At 38.3% G+C, this 17,441-nt stretch overlaps 1 protein-coding gene across 1 annotated transcript in view; it reads left to right on the top strand.

Annotated features, from left to right (window-relative positions):
* The window catches only part of RYR3 (ryanodine receptor 3), a 464,873-nt gene that overhangs the window by 170,809 nt on the left and 276,623 nt on the right, over positions 1-17,441 (top strand). The window lies entirely within an intron of this gene.

The raw sequence follows: 17,441 nt of genomic DNA, 5'->3' as shown, positions 1-17,441 counted from the left end.
AGAGTCTTTGACATGTTCCTAGAATTCCACATGAGGAGCAAATACAGACCTGTCTTGAATTTCTATTGTCAGTAAAATGGTCCCTAAGTATTTAACTGAGGGATGATGTGTCATATCTCCCATGTCAGGAGGTGTTTGGCCAGAAACTTCAGACTAATTTTTGACTTTTTCTTTCCTTAACAACCCACACCTATTTATATCCATTTATTATCAAGTATTTTAATTCTATAGCCTGAATCTCTCAAACACAATCTCCTCTTTCATCTACCTTAAGATACTGCATTAGATGCTGGGTTATCTATTGCAGTATCTACTGGGTTACTGCAATAGCCTACTAACAGCTTTGATTTTTTCTGTACTTACCCACCCCACATCAACTTTTTTTTTTTCCACTCAGAGCACTATCATAGCGTTCTTTCTAAAATGTAGATAGATCCAATTTATCTTTATACTTTCTTGCTTTAAAATCCTTTGTCATCCATTACCTTGAGAAAAATTCCAAATCCTCGACTAGACATAAAGCCCTTCAGGATTTGGTGAGCCTTTCTCCCCTTTCCCACCTCATCTCTCACCACATCCCCCCAGGCACTCAGTGTTCCAACCACACCGAATTCCTTTCCCTTCAACTATGACAGTTTCCTTTTGCCCCAATCGTGTGTGTCAGCTAGTCAGTTACTCCTCTCTTCCCTTAGGTAAACTCTACTCCCTCAAGGAGCCAGTTTAGATATTAGATCTCCTGAGACACTTTTGCTGACCCTACAAGTTTGGGATGGGTGACCTTGCTTGAGCAAAAGTCATTAAATAGTTCTTGTCATTCTGTACTATAATTGCAAATTTAATTTTCTGCATTGTATACTGCAGAGTAAACTGCATGTAGATAGAAACTATTTGCTGTACCTAGCACAGATTATTCTTACTTGACTCTAATGAACTCATACATAATAAAGAAGTGTCTCATTTATAATAGAACTGGTGATGACCATGAGGTTCAAGAGAATCAATACATTTAGGTCATCTTCCAGCCCCTAATGTGATCTCATGTGTCTTCTAATCTCTTGAGGCCAGTGTGTTCTCATCTATAAAATTAGGATATTTAATGAGTTTTCTAGGGTCCTTAACACCAATGTTTGTAATTCTTCACTCTTCTGGCTTAGAATAAATTGCTTTTGTCAGCCACCTGAGAATAGTTTTGTTCTCTTCCTTAGAGCATTAGCACAGGCGAGCTTTTATTCTTTTGATGTTCCCTGAAATCTATGTTCATTTCCCCCTTGCATTGACCTCAGTACCCCATGCTTTCCTCCATAGGCACATACCCTCTAATGCTTCCAGTTCACTGGAACAAATTTAATTGCTCACTCTTTTTCCAAGACTAAGAACTCATCATTTACAGATGTCTTTGGTTAGGGAGACCCGGTCAATTTGAAATATCACCACTTTCAACCAAGATCAGCTAAACTCTGCCTCCTTATGGCTCTAGGATTGAAAATGGAATGATAGAAGCTATGTTAACTGGAGAATCACCTCTTGGGCATTCTGTTTTGTTGAAAAAGTGCATTTCAAAGGACACCTTTTCTTTATCATTTAGCTTGAGTGGTTCAGAGAGTTCTGTAGATAACAAAGTAAATTCAAAAGTTCTGGTTATAATCCTTGTTCTTCTTTGTTGCCAAGAACTTAAATAATAGCCTTAACTTGGTTTGTCTTAAAAAAGAATAATTCGTATTACGAATAGAATGCCAATACCAACTTAAAAATATTGAATACTTAGTTTTGGAACATATGAATAAAACCTCCCTTAATTACCAGCCATGTTATAGCACAAGTTTACTTAATATAATTATTTATTCCAGGGACCATCTTTAATTTATAATATTTAAAATATCATATAATCTTATTAGATTCATTCTCACTGAAGATTCAAGTCTCAAATAAACAATCCATGATATTTTTATTATTAAATATTCATTGACTAACATTATTCTCCATGTCGGGTAGACTCTGAAATTTTCCATGTATCATATTGCCTTTTTGTGCTATTTTACCAAACGAAGAAAAGAGAGAGAGAACAGTTATTTCCCATCTTGATGCAGTTATTATTGTCGTTGTTATTGTTGTTGTTGTTGTTGTTGTTGTTGTTGTTTTTAACTAGAGATCTTAGAGCTAGGAAGAAGGGACTTGAAAAGAGAGCTAGAGTACAGATTGGACAGGATACTCTTGTTAAATTATTAAGATTTTATTCATTGATGGCTCCACTAATTAGTTACCTAAACAGCAGCTTCAGTTACTATAATCCTCTTGAAACTCTCTCACAATTCCATCTGGGTTCTCAATCTTTATTATGAGAAACGATATTTTTATATAACCTCTTGAGTCTGATTGTTTTGCCTTTCTGAAGTGATTGCTATGCACATTTACTATTAGTACTTAATTTTATTTTAGATGATAATATTCAGCAGGGAAGAAAAAGAGGAAAAATAAAGAAGGAAATGAGTTAAAATGACAGACCATAATGATTCTCTGGGGAGCCTGAGGATGTTTGAATGTGATGACACCTCCTTTGCATGCCAGTCCATTCTGTTTGAAAATAGGCATTTACTGCGTTTTAACAGATATTATGTTCACTAATGATCATGACTGCCACCAAAGGGGATGCTTTGAAGAGTGTAATTTTTCCTTCTAGCCATAAATTGGTCCTTCTGTGGTATGTCTGTTCACTGCAGTGTGGCAACGGAACATTTTTAAAAATGACTTGTTTGTTTATTCATGTGATGAGTGTACAAAAGTCTTTTTGTAAGGATTTACAATTCCGCAGCAATTTCTCTTGCTAACAACGACAACAAAAACAACTCAGAGTGTATTATTGAAATGTCCTCAGCTACAGCCAGTAATACGTGGAACTCAGCTTTATGTTGAAAAGAAGAATAAATGATGAGGAGGACTTAGGGGTAGAAAACGTTTGATGCCCTTCAGAGTCCACCCTAGCTAAATGCATCCTTGGGTCACTTTACTTCTGCTTAAATTTTATTTTATTTTATTCTGGGGAAAATTGTCAAGAGATAGATGCTTGGCACTGTGGCCCTTTAAATGGCTGCAGTTTAAAGTAAAATACCTGCTTGCAAATATTAAAGTATTTGCACATTTTTGATTGATTGGACCTACAGTATGTCAAATACCCAGACACCTTCAGCAGGACATGAGGCTAAAGGAGATGGCACCATCTCCTTCTGAGCCCTCAATCTCTATTTTCTTATAGAAAAGATTTTGAATATAGAGTAAGCAGCATTTGTAGTGAGAAAAGGTCAGTCTTTGGAGTTTGGCAGATTTATTTTCAGTCCAAACTATACTGAACCAAGTGATCTCTGGGGCAAATTATTTCTCCTTTCTGTACCTTACTTTTCATGTCTTCAAAATGCAGCCTACCTCACAGAATTGGGTGAAAGTGAAATAAGTGCCTACTAGTGCCTGGGGTGTGGAAATGAATATTGGTTCTGCTTTTCACCTCTGGTTTACTTCCACCTGTCACAAATCTGTCAGGCACATTCAAATGCCTCAAAGGAAGAAGATTTCCATTCTATATGACTAGGCCCTTGTTAAATCTCAGGCTATATAACTACAAATGGACTTTGACATGAATTGACATAATGCTTTTTTAAAAAGAAAGGCCTTGATTAACACAACTACCAGCTGCATTCTTTCCGATAAGGGCTCCAGCTTTCTCTAAAAGTTGGCTCAATCATTGTCAGACTTTTATCACACACACAAAAAAAGAGGAAATATACATATAAAAATAATGTTATGGCTGCCACATTTATGTTGCACTTTATATAACACATAAGAACACATAACATCATGAACCCATAAGATTCTGCTTGACTTTAGATGCTAAATATCTAGAATTGTAATCCACCTTCTAACCTTGATTGGGAAATGTGACCTGAAAGGATATTATTTCTGCGATAATCTTTCTCATAGATATCCTCACTGAGAGGTGGTTCTTTAATTCCTTACGATTATGTGAAAGTCCCATTAACCCTAAAAGGAGTTTGGGGCTCCTTTCATTTGCCTGGCTTGAGAATGGGGAATACTATGCCCAGCACAATGGTTAGAGTAATGTACACATATGGTATGGCACACATGTCACACCTGAGGATGATGTGCCCGTACCTTCTGAGAAGCTAGGAGTTGTCTCCTGGCATCATGTGACCTTGTAAATGGCCAGTGAGGCATAACTTTACATTATGCTGTATTCGTGCAGAGGTCCATAAAGGACATGTCATGAGATATCTCCTTTGCAGCCAAGTTCGGGGCGTTCATCTATCTTATCAAGTCACGGAAATTTTAGTCACAGAAAATGACATCATTAAAGAATTTGCTAAAGACACATCTACTCTAACATTATTAGGTAATGAACAAATCGAAACAGATGATGATGAGGGGAATTAGAAGCCTCGTCTAAAGTTTGAAACTGGCTGTGCCCAGATTTAAAGCTTTTATGCAAACTCATCCAGAATGCAGAAGGCTAATAAGATCCCTACTTCTTTATTCCTGGGGCACTGAGCTCCCTCTGTCATTTCTGTGTTATAGAAGAGAAGGGGTACCCCCATCGTCCAGATTTAGCCTGTGTGAGGTTGTTGCTTTCTGCTCATAGTTGTCAGAAAAGAATCAGAAATAATTTATTCTGGGGTGCATGTGGGGAGGGTACAAGACCGATGGAGAAACTCCGTACATAATTCTAACCTCATCCCCATTGACATTTTTTTAAAGACTACATTTTTTAAAAGAAGTTATTGGATGAGTCAAATCTAACAGTAGGCATCAATTACACCTTTAAAATAGGACATAAAATTTCCTTTGGAGAAAAAGTAGTACACAGTCACTTCTGCATGTATCGTGACGTAAGTCCCAGGACCTGCTCAATTATGCCCAAATGCCAGGGTAGCCAGGATGCACTGAAATAGCCCCATTAGGCATTCAAGTCTGAACTTCTTTTGCGCTTGTTGGTAAAAAGCCATGGCATTTAGCTCTTCAAGCCCTTCCTTGGCTCCCCACACAGGGCTTCCCCGCCTCAGTGCCCAGTAGATTGTTTGTTCATCCCGGGAACATTACCCCTGCCTACTGCCTAGTCCATGAGAATTGGGTACCATGGTACTGAATTCTTAACTTGCTTGCCTTGACCCTGCCTTTTCTTGTGAAAAGGAAAAAGATAGCGTTCTGATTTTGGATGTTTATTTATTTATTTTTTAATCTATGGCTGGTCATTCATACCTGCTACAAAAGTAATTTTTTTTTGTATTTACAATATAACAAATCAATTTGGTGAAATTGCTCTTATTTGTCAATGCTTACGGGTTTATATGTCAAAAACTACTCTTTAAAATCTGTCCTGTGTTCGAGTTCACCTTGTGGATTTGCTCATGGAAGGCAGGCTGCTCCGGTGACATGGAGTTGGGAGGTGGTTTAGGTTGTTTAGGTTTAGTCCTAGTACTGACATCAACTGGAAGTTTGACCACAGGCAAAGCTCTTCCCCTCTGGGCTTTGGTTTCACCATCTCTAAATGACACATCACTTATATGCAAAAGTACTTTCTCCTCTCTGTCAGTGTTATAATGTACTAGTTAAAATGGAAAAGCATCACCACCTCACTTCCTCTGGAGTGTCCCATGGACTATGTAGCCTATCACTTATTAGCTGTGGAAATGTTAGCCTGTTCGTAATAGCCATTATTCTTGAGCCCTTGGTTCCTATGATTTTAGGTGAAATGAATCAATGTGTTTATTCTCTTTCTGCCTTGCTGTGTACAAAGAGAATTTTCCAAACTCCAACTGAGATAGCAACCCTAAAGCACTAAGTGATGACTATGTAATTTTAATTTTTTTTTTCTTTGAGACATGAATCTCCTATACATTTTCTTGTGGAAGAATATAGGATATATTCTGTAGTCCTGACAGAATTTCTTTCTTCAAAGAGCTGGACATTATTTTCAGAAATTAAATAATAATGGGAGACTTCTAAACTATGGTTTTTGTGTTTGTTTTCACAGACCAAATTGTCATTAAACATGTGTCTATTCTCCATTCCTCTCTTTACAGTTATTTTTTTCTCATATATTGCTATGACTTTAGAATCATATGCTGCTATAATGGGATTTAATGTTTCTCTGATAAGCTGATACTTATGAAAATGTATGCAAATAATTCATTTTATAGTCAAACTGGTCTTTTTATAACGTGATCTCTAGTTAATATCTTGTGTGCCATCTGGAAGACCTTACTTTGTGGTAAGAAAGTACCTCTTGGTATCAGAAAAATCCCATTGCTTGCGGTATTTCTAAGAAAAACAAACCCCAGATTGCTTGATGTAGGTATTGACCATTTCCTTTGGGTGAAATTTCTTACATAAATGTAATGATGAAAAAGTGCTACAGACAAATTTAGACTACAGCACATTGCTTGCTTGCTAGTTTCTTGATGACATCAGCAATGTACTGGAGAGAAAAAATATAAAAACAAACTTTTGTATCTAAAGCCACTGCTTGATAGCTTCTAGCTAAAATAAAATACTCCCCAGGTAGGAAATCCACTGCCTGTATTTTCATTGGGTTTTTTCTTGGTAGTGTTAGTGGAGTCCTCAGATTATCCACTAAAATATCCCTTAACTCTTGTTTTGGATTTTGCTACCTCAGTGACCTCTTGGAATGGGATGTTACTCCTTTAATATACATGTACTTTGCACGGACAACTGACTCCAGCTGTATTTGTAATGAATTGGGCCTTTCACTTGTCTTGTGAGTGTTCAGTGCAATTTCCATTCTTTGTGCCTCTGCAATTTAAGGAACACCACTGCACCACACACTTCAATCTTGTGGAATTAGAGGTGGCTGCACACTTAGAAATTTGTTGCCAAGAAGCTTATGTTAAACCCCTACTCTGCAATTAGGAGAAGAGGTTGCCTGTGGATTCATTTATTTTTCCTTCAAGACATTGAAAATTGTTTTAAAAGTCTCCCTTTTTTTTTTTTTTTCTCCTCTGAATATGGTCTAGATGGCCAATGGCCCTAAGTTTCGACTTGGTAAGATGACAAGTGTGCAGCCTTTTGCCTTAATCCAAGCTTCTCGGTGCTTCCTACCTCCCCCAGTGCTATTATGCAGCTCCAGCTCTGCTCTTCTGTAAGGCTGGATTTCATAATAAAAATGGAAAAAGCTAGTTCGATAGTCTCCATTTCTCACACAACATCCTCAAAGTAAACCGGCAAAGAAAAAAAATGTTAATTTCAACAGTTAAGCGTAACCATTAAGTTTAACTAGCTTTTTACATTTCATCATATCCTGAAAAGAAGCATTTTCAAGTGAAAGAACCCACAGACTTAATTTTTAAAACTCCAGACTTTATCAAATTCCTTCTTCCTAAATATAGTGCTTCCGCTTCAGTGGAATTGCCTTTTCTTCGGTGAAATTTTTTTCATTCTGAAGTCAGTGCCTCATGTTCAAAATCAATATGCCTGTGTGATCCTACTGTTTGGCAAGTGTGATAATGTAGAGCTTTGCTAATGTTACACAGACCCTGGAGTTCTTTTCGTTCTTGCTGTGGACATTCAAATGCTGTTAGTATCGTCATGTGATAATGACTTCAGTCGTCTTAGAAGGCTTGAGCTTCTTCCCCATGGCTGGACTAAAGGTGTTATTTTTTTTTTACATTTTAATTGCAAAAAAAAATGTGACTCTCTATATTAAAGATTATTAGAATAGTGAGGTGTCTAAGCTTTCCCTAGCTTATACTGAGTAGGTAAATAGTTCTGTTCTTGGGGGGGATGTTTTGATGAGAGATTTGGCTGAAATTTTTTAGAAAAATACTTTTTTGGGGGGAGGGGCAGGGACAGGGACAGAGATGGGTTGGTAAAATGGATTTCAGCTGCATTTTTAGGAATAGGTTTTAATCCTAAATTGTAAGATATTTGAATTTAGGGAAAATCTTTTGTTTTAAGAGACCTGCTTATTAAACAAATGAAGCTCATTTGGAGTTCAAGAAATCCTAAGAGAATAGAAACCTTTCAGTTTATTTATTAGACTTTTCCATTGTGTAATTTACTTTTAATGCCTATCAGAGTTTAAATTATATATTCGTAGGGAAAATTTGAATGAACTTAGAAAAACTCCAATTTATTTCTTCTTTAGATATTCTAGTAAAGAAAAAAGTTTAATGAAAGCATTTATTTGGATATTTTGGTAAAGAAAAATTAACTTGGTGCCAGAGAAATCCTGATCTCAACTGGCATTTTAATTCTCACCATAGTAAAAACCCAGTGGCCAGCAGTCCAACCGTGTGGTAACCACTGACTGGTTTTAGAATGGAAGGACCTGGAATGACCAAGTAGCATAAACGGCAAGAAAGAAGAATAAGAACAAGATTTGGGGGCCCTGTGGGATAAAAGGGCCTTCCGCCCTCTAGAGGGCTAGAATAGCCACATGTAGAGGGAGAGGAGAAAGCTGGAGAGACAAGCTTCTGTTTTAACCCGGTGCTTCCTGTCACTTAGCTGATTCTTAAGCGTGTGCTGAGGTGGGCAAGGGGAAGGTGCCGAGCCTTGTGCCCCAGTCCCAATATGCTGCTATGGGGAGAGGGAGGAAAGTGCGGACCAGTGAGGGCTGGGCATTCTGGCCTGGGCGCTGTCACTCTCTGGGCAAAATGTGGGCTCTGAACTGCATTAGTGGCTCCTAAACCTCTTAGGACACTGTCCTGCAAACCATGCCTGTCCTTGAGAAAGAATTCATTTAGTCATCAGGAAATGGGGAAGATAAAGATAATGTAGGATTTATTTCATTAAGTGAACTTTAGAAATGGAAAGGTCTGCTTTTTTTATTTTCCATGATAGCTTTTTTTAGTATTTTTATAATGTCATAATGGAAATAAAGTTGGTTTCTTTTCTTTTTGGAAATTGTAGTGATAGTGTAGCTTTCTTTCTCTTTTTTAATGCCCATTCTGGGCAAAAGGTAAATATAATTGGCAACTATGATGATCAGTTTTGCTCCTGTTATTGAAATTGAACCAGTTCTTGATCTTGTTAACCCGTAAGGCCTGTGTTTGTGTACAGCTTGTGGACACCACATTCTAAGTAGTGTTACCCAAACACCAGACACATGGTTTGGCTTAAAAGCTGTTGCTTATAAAATTTTATTTTTTGTTGAAACTCAGATACTAGTTGTCACCTTGGTTAGTTGTAATTCACATTTTCTTTGGTGATGAAAGGGAGAAGCACTTTCTCTGAGTTTGTAAATACCAGTTGTGCCTCTTTCTTTTTGTTATGAGAGAAAAGTGGAACCAGCACATTAATAAGAATCACCTGCTGCCATCTCATAAATGATGTGCAGCTGGGTTCCCTGCCCGCCTCTCTCTGCTGCTCCGTGGCTTTTACAAGGCGGAGGGCGGTAGGCAAGAGAACCACGTTGTTCTACAGAAGGAAATGAGAGCTGTTCCAGCGTCACTGCTGCCAGCACCCAAAATTTCTGCCGAAGAACAACCTTTAGGAATTTGCTAGAGAAGGTTGTTCCTCTCCTGGCTCCCCCCGAGTCCTGCTCTCTGGGTGAGGGCAGAGCCAGTCATGGAAACCCATGTGTGGTATGACCATGCCTGAAAGTACCTGTTTTCAGTTCTTTGGCGAGATATTAGAAAGGTGAGTTGAATGCATTAATTTTTTTAACCGTGTGTGTCTTTAAATCGTCGTTTATTTTCTAAAGTTATGACTTGGTGTTCAAAATTTTCCGAATTCCTCCTGGGGTACAAAAATCCCCAGATTTTATCTCATGAGTAGAAACAGGTAATTGAACCATAATCACCATGGCACCCTTAGCCGGTCAAACAGAGAGAGAGCTGTAGTGCTTATTCTCTGAAACTTAATGCAGCACTTTGCACTTCCAGTTTGGGACGTAGCATTAGTGAAGGGAGAACCAGTTACTTTGCTCCAAAGTCTGTAAAACTTTCTCCCCATGATACAACCCTGGCAACTTTACCTAATGCCCTGCCCTCATGGAGGAATTTCTCATGCCAGCTTGGTAAAGAAACTGTTTGCAAACCCCGATCCAATTTTAGGATTTCCACACATTTTGGAAATAATGATCCTATGTAGTATACTATCTCAAGTTCATATTCTTTCTTTCGGCCTTTAAATGAGTTCAGTAACATGTGTCTACATCCATTTAACCTAGAGCTTTCCAATAGTGGGGAAAACGGAGGGTGAATATTTAACAGGATGCTAGATTCTGAAACAAACCTCTGCGTCGCTAGAGACTGTAAATGTTACGACTCCTTGCTCCACCCTCATACCCTACCCAGGCCGGGTGATGCGAGGGGCTTGGGGAACAGTCCAAGCAATAGGAGCCACTGTTAACTGACCCCAGGCGATGGCCACTGGTCATCAGGAGAATGAGCAACTGCTGGTTTCCCAGTTCGTGGTTTCTTCCAGGTGGCTACTTTGATGTAAAGGGCGACGGGGAGATACACATCTCCGATTTATTAGCTACACTAATTTCAGTCAAAGTCAGCAGGAGGAACAGTAGGACCGTGGTATTCTCAGGCTCTCTCAAGAATGAAGTCTCAAGTTAACCTGTGCATATGGAACTCCAATTCCTTGTCTCATAACCTCAGCCTTTTCCTATGGCACCAAATCCCTTTTAAACTCATCACTGTCTCTTCCAGATGGAGCTACCCAGGCCATGATTGCTTCACCTTTAACACTACTTACTTCATTTACAATCTTTTATTAGATTGAGCTGTTCCCAAGGCAACCCAGACTGATAAGTTAACTTGCTGAATCCTGGTGCTAATAGGTTCAATTCCAAGTGATTTCTTGTTTCACCTGATTTTTCTGTGCTTATAGGAATGCAAAATACTCCTCAGTTCCGCCATCCCTTCCCCCATCTGTCTATAAGGACTCATTGACTTGAGCTCTTTGTAAAAATACACTAACTTCATTTTAATCTTATTAATAAAACAGCGTTTTCCTTTCTTGTGAATAATCACTTAAGATTTCCTCATATTTACACTTATCTTTCCAAATTTATCCCCCTCTATAAAAGGAATCTATTTATGTCAGTCCTTTTTCATTTCTTTTTTTCTTGTAGTACTCTGCTACTAAAATATAATTCTAGCAAAAGAAAAACAGCCTCTATTTTAAGTTCTTGTATTAAACTATATTAGAAACTCAGTTGCTCCAATCCCTCCTTCTGAAGAGTGATGCCTTAACTGCTGTATCTCATGAAATATGCCAGAATAATTGAGATTTCTGTATTCAACATTCACCCATGTTCCATCCAATAAGAGCTACTTTAGTTTATCCTCCAGTCTAGCACAAAACACAGGTATACCTAGTCCTAAATAATCCTGTTTTTAACATATACATATGTTTATACCTCTAAACCAAAAGACATCCTTATCTATAAGATCTATTTTAAATGTACTCGCTTGATCTGGCTGAATCCAGCTTTTCCTGACAAATCCCAGAGGTCTCCAGAGCAGGGGGAATTTGAGGCAGCACCTCACTGAAGCTAGGGCCACATGATTTCTGGCAGTCCATTTTCAACCCATGAGGCCTCACATAGCGTCCTCCCCCAAACTGAGCTACTGCAATTCTTCATGGTAATTCACTAGTAGGGGACAACCTGAATCACCATGCTATCAATGGCAAGAGCCAAACACATTACCCAGGATTCTCTCACCTTTTAATTAGCCTTCCTGGTTTATGTCTTTATAATCTAGTGATTAAAAAATAACAGCATAGATTGCCATAATTTGAACTAAGAAGCACTGCTTTAAGACTATTAAACCTACATGTCATTACAGTGACATTTTCACATACTGTGTCGCCCTGTTTCTGCTCTGGTATCTTCTTAGACTCATATTTCTCTTCAAATACCTAACGTATTCCAAAACACAGTTGTCATTTTCTCTGTGATGCCCAGACTCCCCCTGCTTGGTCAGAGGGTACACATGTTAGCCTTTTTAGCATGATTTCTAATGTCTTTGAGAGCGCTCTTGCTTCCTTAAAACGACAAAGCAGCCCAGGCCTGTCTCACGATTTCTGTCACAGATATGAAATTGAACAACTTCAAATATACCTGGTTTCCATATCATGGAGAATAATGTCAGAGACCAAAGTCTGGTGTTAGGGATGTGTAGTACATAGGCTCTACCATGACTACTGGAAGAAAGTATTGGCATGATACCAGAAGAGAGATTACTTAAAGCACCTTAGCGATGAGGCTTTATTTTCATGAAAAACAAGAATTTAAAGTTCAAGATGATAACTAACTCCAAAATAATTACAGCCTTCTGCCTTACTTAAATATGAACACTTATTAAACTGTCTTTTTCTCTTTGAGGAAACATTTTCTGTGGTCAAGAGCTATGTTGTACTGTGCTTTCATTTTTCTGTTTAAAAAGCACTATGGAGTATGTCATTTCCATTCTCTGGTTCATGGCAGTTTTGGCAGTTTCCTAGTGCATTAAGTAAGATCTTCCTTGATTCCTCAAGCTATACAAACAGTGATAGATGCACATCGATTACTAGACAGCATTAAGTTACCAGGAATAATTATAGCTGCTCTGACTCAAGTCTGTCTGTTGCTCTGACTCTTTGTCCCATTGTGGGCTCTCTTAGATAACATATTTACTTCTTCAAATTTCTGAGGCTCATTGATAGTCAGCAGTGATGTCTTTCAGTGTAAAGAGCAGAGATCAACTGTAATTATTTTTGTCATTTTTAAGTTTCATTGAGATAAAATTAACATGCCACATTTTATAAGTTTAAGACGGACAGCATAACAACTTGACATACATATAAGGTAAAGTGATCTCTACAATATGTTAATATCCATCACCTCATATAGTTAAAAAAATTTTTTCATTGTGATGAGAACTTTTGGGATTTACTCTTAGCAACTTTCAGTGTACTAGACAGAGTCATCATGCTGTATGTTACATCTCCAGGACTTATTTATCTTATAACTGAAAGTTTGTACCTTTTGACCACCTTCACCCAATTCTCTCACTCCCCATCTCTACCTTTGCCCATTTTTTAGTTTTATTACTTGGGGTTTTTTTGCTATTGAATTTTCTGAGTCCTTTATATATTTTAGATATTTAGCCCCTTATCATATATGATATGTGGCTCGCAGTTATTTTCTCCCATTCTGCAGGTTGCCTTTTCATTTTGTTGATTGTTTTTTTTCTGTTTGTTTTCTTTACCGTACAGAAGCTTTTATGTTTGATGTAGTCTCACTTATTTTTTATTTTGTTGCTTTTGCTTAGGTGTCTCATCCAAAAAATCATTCCCAAGCTCCATGTCAAGGAACTTTTTCCCTGTGTTTCCTTCTAGGAAACACAGATCTATGTTCAAGTCTTTAATCTATTTTAACTTTCGTGAGTAGTATAAAGTGAGGGTCTAGTTTTATTCTTTTACATGTGAATATCCAATTTTCCCAGCACCATTTACTTAAGAAACTAGTTCTTCTTCATTAAGTATTCTTGGCTCCCTTGCCAAATATTAGTTGACTGTATATACATGGGTTTATTTTGGGGGTCTCAATTCTGTCTCATTGATTAATGCGTCTGTTTCTATGCCAATATCATACTGTTTTGATCACTATAGTTTTATAATATAGTTGGAAATTAGGAGGTGTGGTGCCTCCAGCTTTGTTCTTTTTTCCTCAGAATCGCTTTGGTTATTTGGGGTCTTTTTAGGTTTCATATGAATTATAGCAGTAGTTTTTCTACTTCTCTAAGAAATGCCATTGGAATCTTGATAGGGATTGCATTAAATCTGTGGATTGCTTTGGGTAGTATGGACATTTTAACAATATTCGTTCTTCCATTCTATGAACGTAGGACATCTATCCATTTATTTGTATCTTCTTCAATTTCTTTAATCAATATTTTATATTCTTCAGTGTGCAGATGTTTCAACTACTTGGCCAAATCTATTCCTGAGTATTTTATTCTCTATGCTGGTGTAAATGAGATCACTTTCTTTATTCCTTTTTCAGATTATTTGTTGTTTGAATTGTTCTTTTCAGTACTGAGTCATCGCATTATATTAATGAGAACTACCAATCCCACTTGGAAATTATTTATTTATTTTTTCCAACCATTGAAGGAGGCAAGCACGAGCAAAACCGAGATTTAGTTTTGTTTATTTTTTCAAACTATGAACCATATTCAGTGTTTCTGAGCCTCTTTCTTCCTCTTCCTCTCACAGATAGCAGGCGCTAATTTTAATGAGCCTTCGTTCCCGTACCCATAAAGCTTGATGTGGTTTTTTGTAGCTCCAGGGAAGTTGGGTTTTACTGTCAGTTCCAGTCAGTTATCTTCCCCATGTCAATGTGATGAATTTACTTCCTGCACATTGAGGAGAAGATGGTGCCTTCTCTATCCAGGTCCAGCTTTCCATTCACAGATCAGCAGAGAATACAATTATTATTTTAAACGTTTCTATTTCTCTCTTTGACAGAAGAGCTAGTTGGTTGCAGGAACACTTAGACCTAAGCGAGGCCTCCAAAAGGTAGGCTTTTGAAAGCAGCCATGTGAATAGCACCACCCAAGTGTTAGGTGATTCAAAACAATTCTAAGAGACACTAATCTTGCAGACAGAAAAGTAGAACATTGTAAGAAAGAATACAGAAGGCTAAAGTGTACTCCTCAGGGTAGGGGACACAGAAACCAGGCTAAGAAGATAATTAGAAGTAACTGATGGAGGGAGGGGTGACCAAGAAGTAAGAGAAGAAAAGTAAAAGTTCCTTCCCCCTAACTTCTATTTTTGCCATCAACTCCATCTCCTGTAGAGTCCAGACCAGTGAGAAGGGAAATCCAGATTTTAGATGAGGAAGGGTCTAATGGACCTTGGACTCCATAAAGATGAGTGGATCTCGGGGTGATTGTGGTGGGACTGGAACTCTTCCTCTGTTGAATCTGAATTGTCTAGAGCCTTCACCACACATATTTCATGGTAGAAATTTGTGTCTTTCTACCAGTCACATCTATGGCAGCAGAGCTAAAAGACAGGATCAAACATTAGTCCTAGAGCTATCAAGGACAAGGGGAAACACCCATAGTTGTTTTTTGCTTCATTGGGGTTCTAGAAAATACTTAAAGAGAAAACCAGTCACTGTTCCAGAATAATGGTTCTGAGAAAAGAGAAGTCACTGCTAACAGTAAGCATCACACTGACTACTTGAATGAAGGGTCCCCTATAGCTGGGGAAGTCCTAGAGATGTGGCTCTCAAGCATGGCTATGCATCAGAATTACCTGGGGGCTTAGATCCTATCACAGATCTGCCAAATGAGGATATTAGGGAAATGGCTCAGTCTTTTGGGCTGTAGTTTGTTTGTTTGGGATTTTTTTCCCCTTTGTTTTCATTTTTAATGCTCCACCAGTGATTCTGATGGATAGCTGGGACTGAGGACCACTTCTCTAGATTGAATCCAGAAGAGGGTTGGAAGAATCATGCCATTGCCCTCCAAGCAGCATGTGGTCCATGGGCAGATAGGATGTATTAGGAATACCTGTTATCCTATCTTTCCATAGACCCACACATACCCATAACTCTTTGAGAATCAGCTTCTCCACCCAAGGCCACTTTATATACTTCAAGGAAAAGTCAGTTTTTTTTTTTTTCTTAGGAATGTAAATTTGGCCCTGAGCTGCTTATGGGGTTTTAGAGAGAACAGGATGAATTGATCACTATCCAGTAAGATCACGATTGGGAACAGTGAAAAGGGGGTTAGAGTATTGAAGGAAATAGAAGTTGTGTTGACAGAGGACATCCAAGAGAAAAAGAATAGGTTAAGGAGTTCAGGAGAGAAGGAAGAGGATCAAACAACAAAATATGATGTTCATCTTCTTCCTCATAGCTTATATGGATAGACTTATTTGTAAATAGTAGAGCTCAACGGTGGTTTTATGATAAAACTTATTCCTATTTTATTATCCTGCTTTTTTTTTCCCCTAGAGAAATAATAGGTAAGAGAATGATTTTTCAGGTCAAGGTACTCTGACCTTTCAGATGTTAAACTCTCTGTAGGAAATATCCATTAAATTTTACCTTGGTGAAATGGTGAAAGGAAATGTTTGGCAGAGTTCTTAGTTTTGATCCTGTGTGGCCACTAGTCCACTCTTTCATCAGGTGCCTAATGAGTATGGCAGGTTTAAATAAAAATTAGAGAGGTGACTGGAAAACAAATCGGGCCAACAGGCCAACAGGGTCCTTTTATGTAAAGAATAAATTTGGCAATGTCAGTTTCTTAGAGATCTGTTAGCTATGGGAGAAACAGGAAAAATTAATTCAGAGGAAAAAATAATTGCTTCAACTCTTTCCAAATTTGACTTGTCATCAGTCGAAACGTCATTAATACCCTGACAGATATCTCCTGCCAATTTGCTCTTTTAAAAGACACCATAATAAGAAACACGTGTTAGAGCTACAGTTCTGGCTCTCTGGTTTCTCTGTGACATCTGTGTTCAAAGAAAAGCTCAGATGCATCTAGAATGACCCCGCGTTCAATTTGGAGGCATCCCAGTAGCCACCTTTCCACACACCCCACCCCCAACGGAGAATGCTTATCTTTCTGTTTCAGAATCAGCACATTTATAAAATCCCAGGCATAGCGGGAACCTCCAGAAGTCATTTAATTCATTCCCCAAACACCATAGATTGGGAAAGAAGGGAGAGAAAATGGTTGCACATGGCTGCCATCCTCATAGATCAAAAACTTATTTTTAAAGACTTGAAAGGAAGATTCCTTAGTTGTCTTCAGTCATGTGCTCAGGGTTAAAGTCTTCACTTTCCAGGGGCTCTTCCTTCTCAAGACTGTATGAGCACACAAGAAATAATGAACTTGACATCACTACAGAGGCTCCTCTGCAACCCCAGTTCATCTGAGCCATCTCTCAGGTCGTACTTACCCATCTGTGCAAAAGAGACTCCATGCGGGCATTTTCCTGGGAAGGAATACTTCCTTGCTGGGCAGGTTTTTGCTAAAGATGATGCAGATGACCCAGAACCTCCAGTTTATTAAGTCAGCCTCTGGCCTTTAATCCTTTAGTCCTGAAATATTTCCATGTGGCTGCGAAATTAATGATGTGAACAAAAGAGAGATTGACAGAATTTTCTCACCCAGGAAAAATCATTCAGGGTGCTTCCAGCAGGGTGTGTTGGCTGAATTCAATGAATTATAAAATGTGGGAATGGTAAATTTGGCCTTTGGTGGTGGGTGGTTGGGGGATGAATTTCTGGTTCTACCTATTTTCCCTGCTTAAAAAATGAAAAGGAGAGACAAAAGGAGAGGCGAAGAGGAAGGGAGAGGAGGAGGGAGGGAGAAGGAGCGAGAGTGAGAGAGAGAGAGGGAGAGAGAAAGAAAGGAGCCTTCTGTACACAACTTTTGTAGCATTCCATGCTTTGATTG

This window comes from Rousettus aegyptiacus, unplaced genomic scaffold, assembly GCF_014176215.1.
Source record: "Rousettus aegyptiacus isolate mRouAeg1 unplaced genomic scaffold, mRouAeg1.p scaffold_m13_p_3, whole genome shotgun sequence".
NCBI lineage: Eukaryota > Metazoa > Chordata > Mammalia > Chiroptera > Pteropodidae > Rousettus > Rousettus aegyptiacus.
Note: the sequence above shows the minus strand (reverse complement) of the source record. Positions and strands in the feature narration are given on the sequence as shown.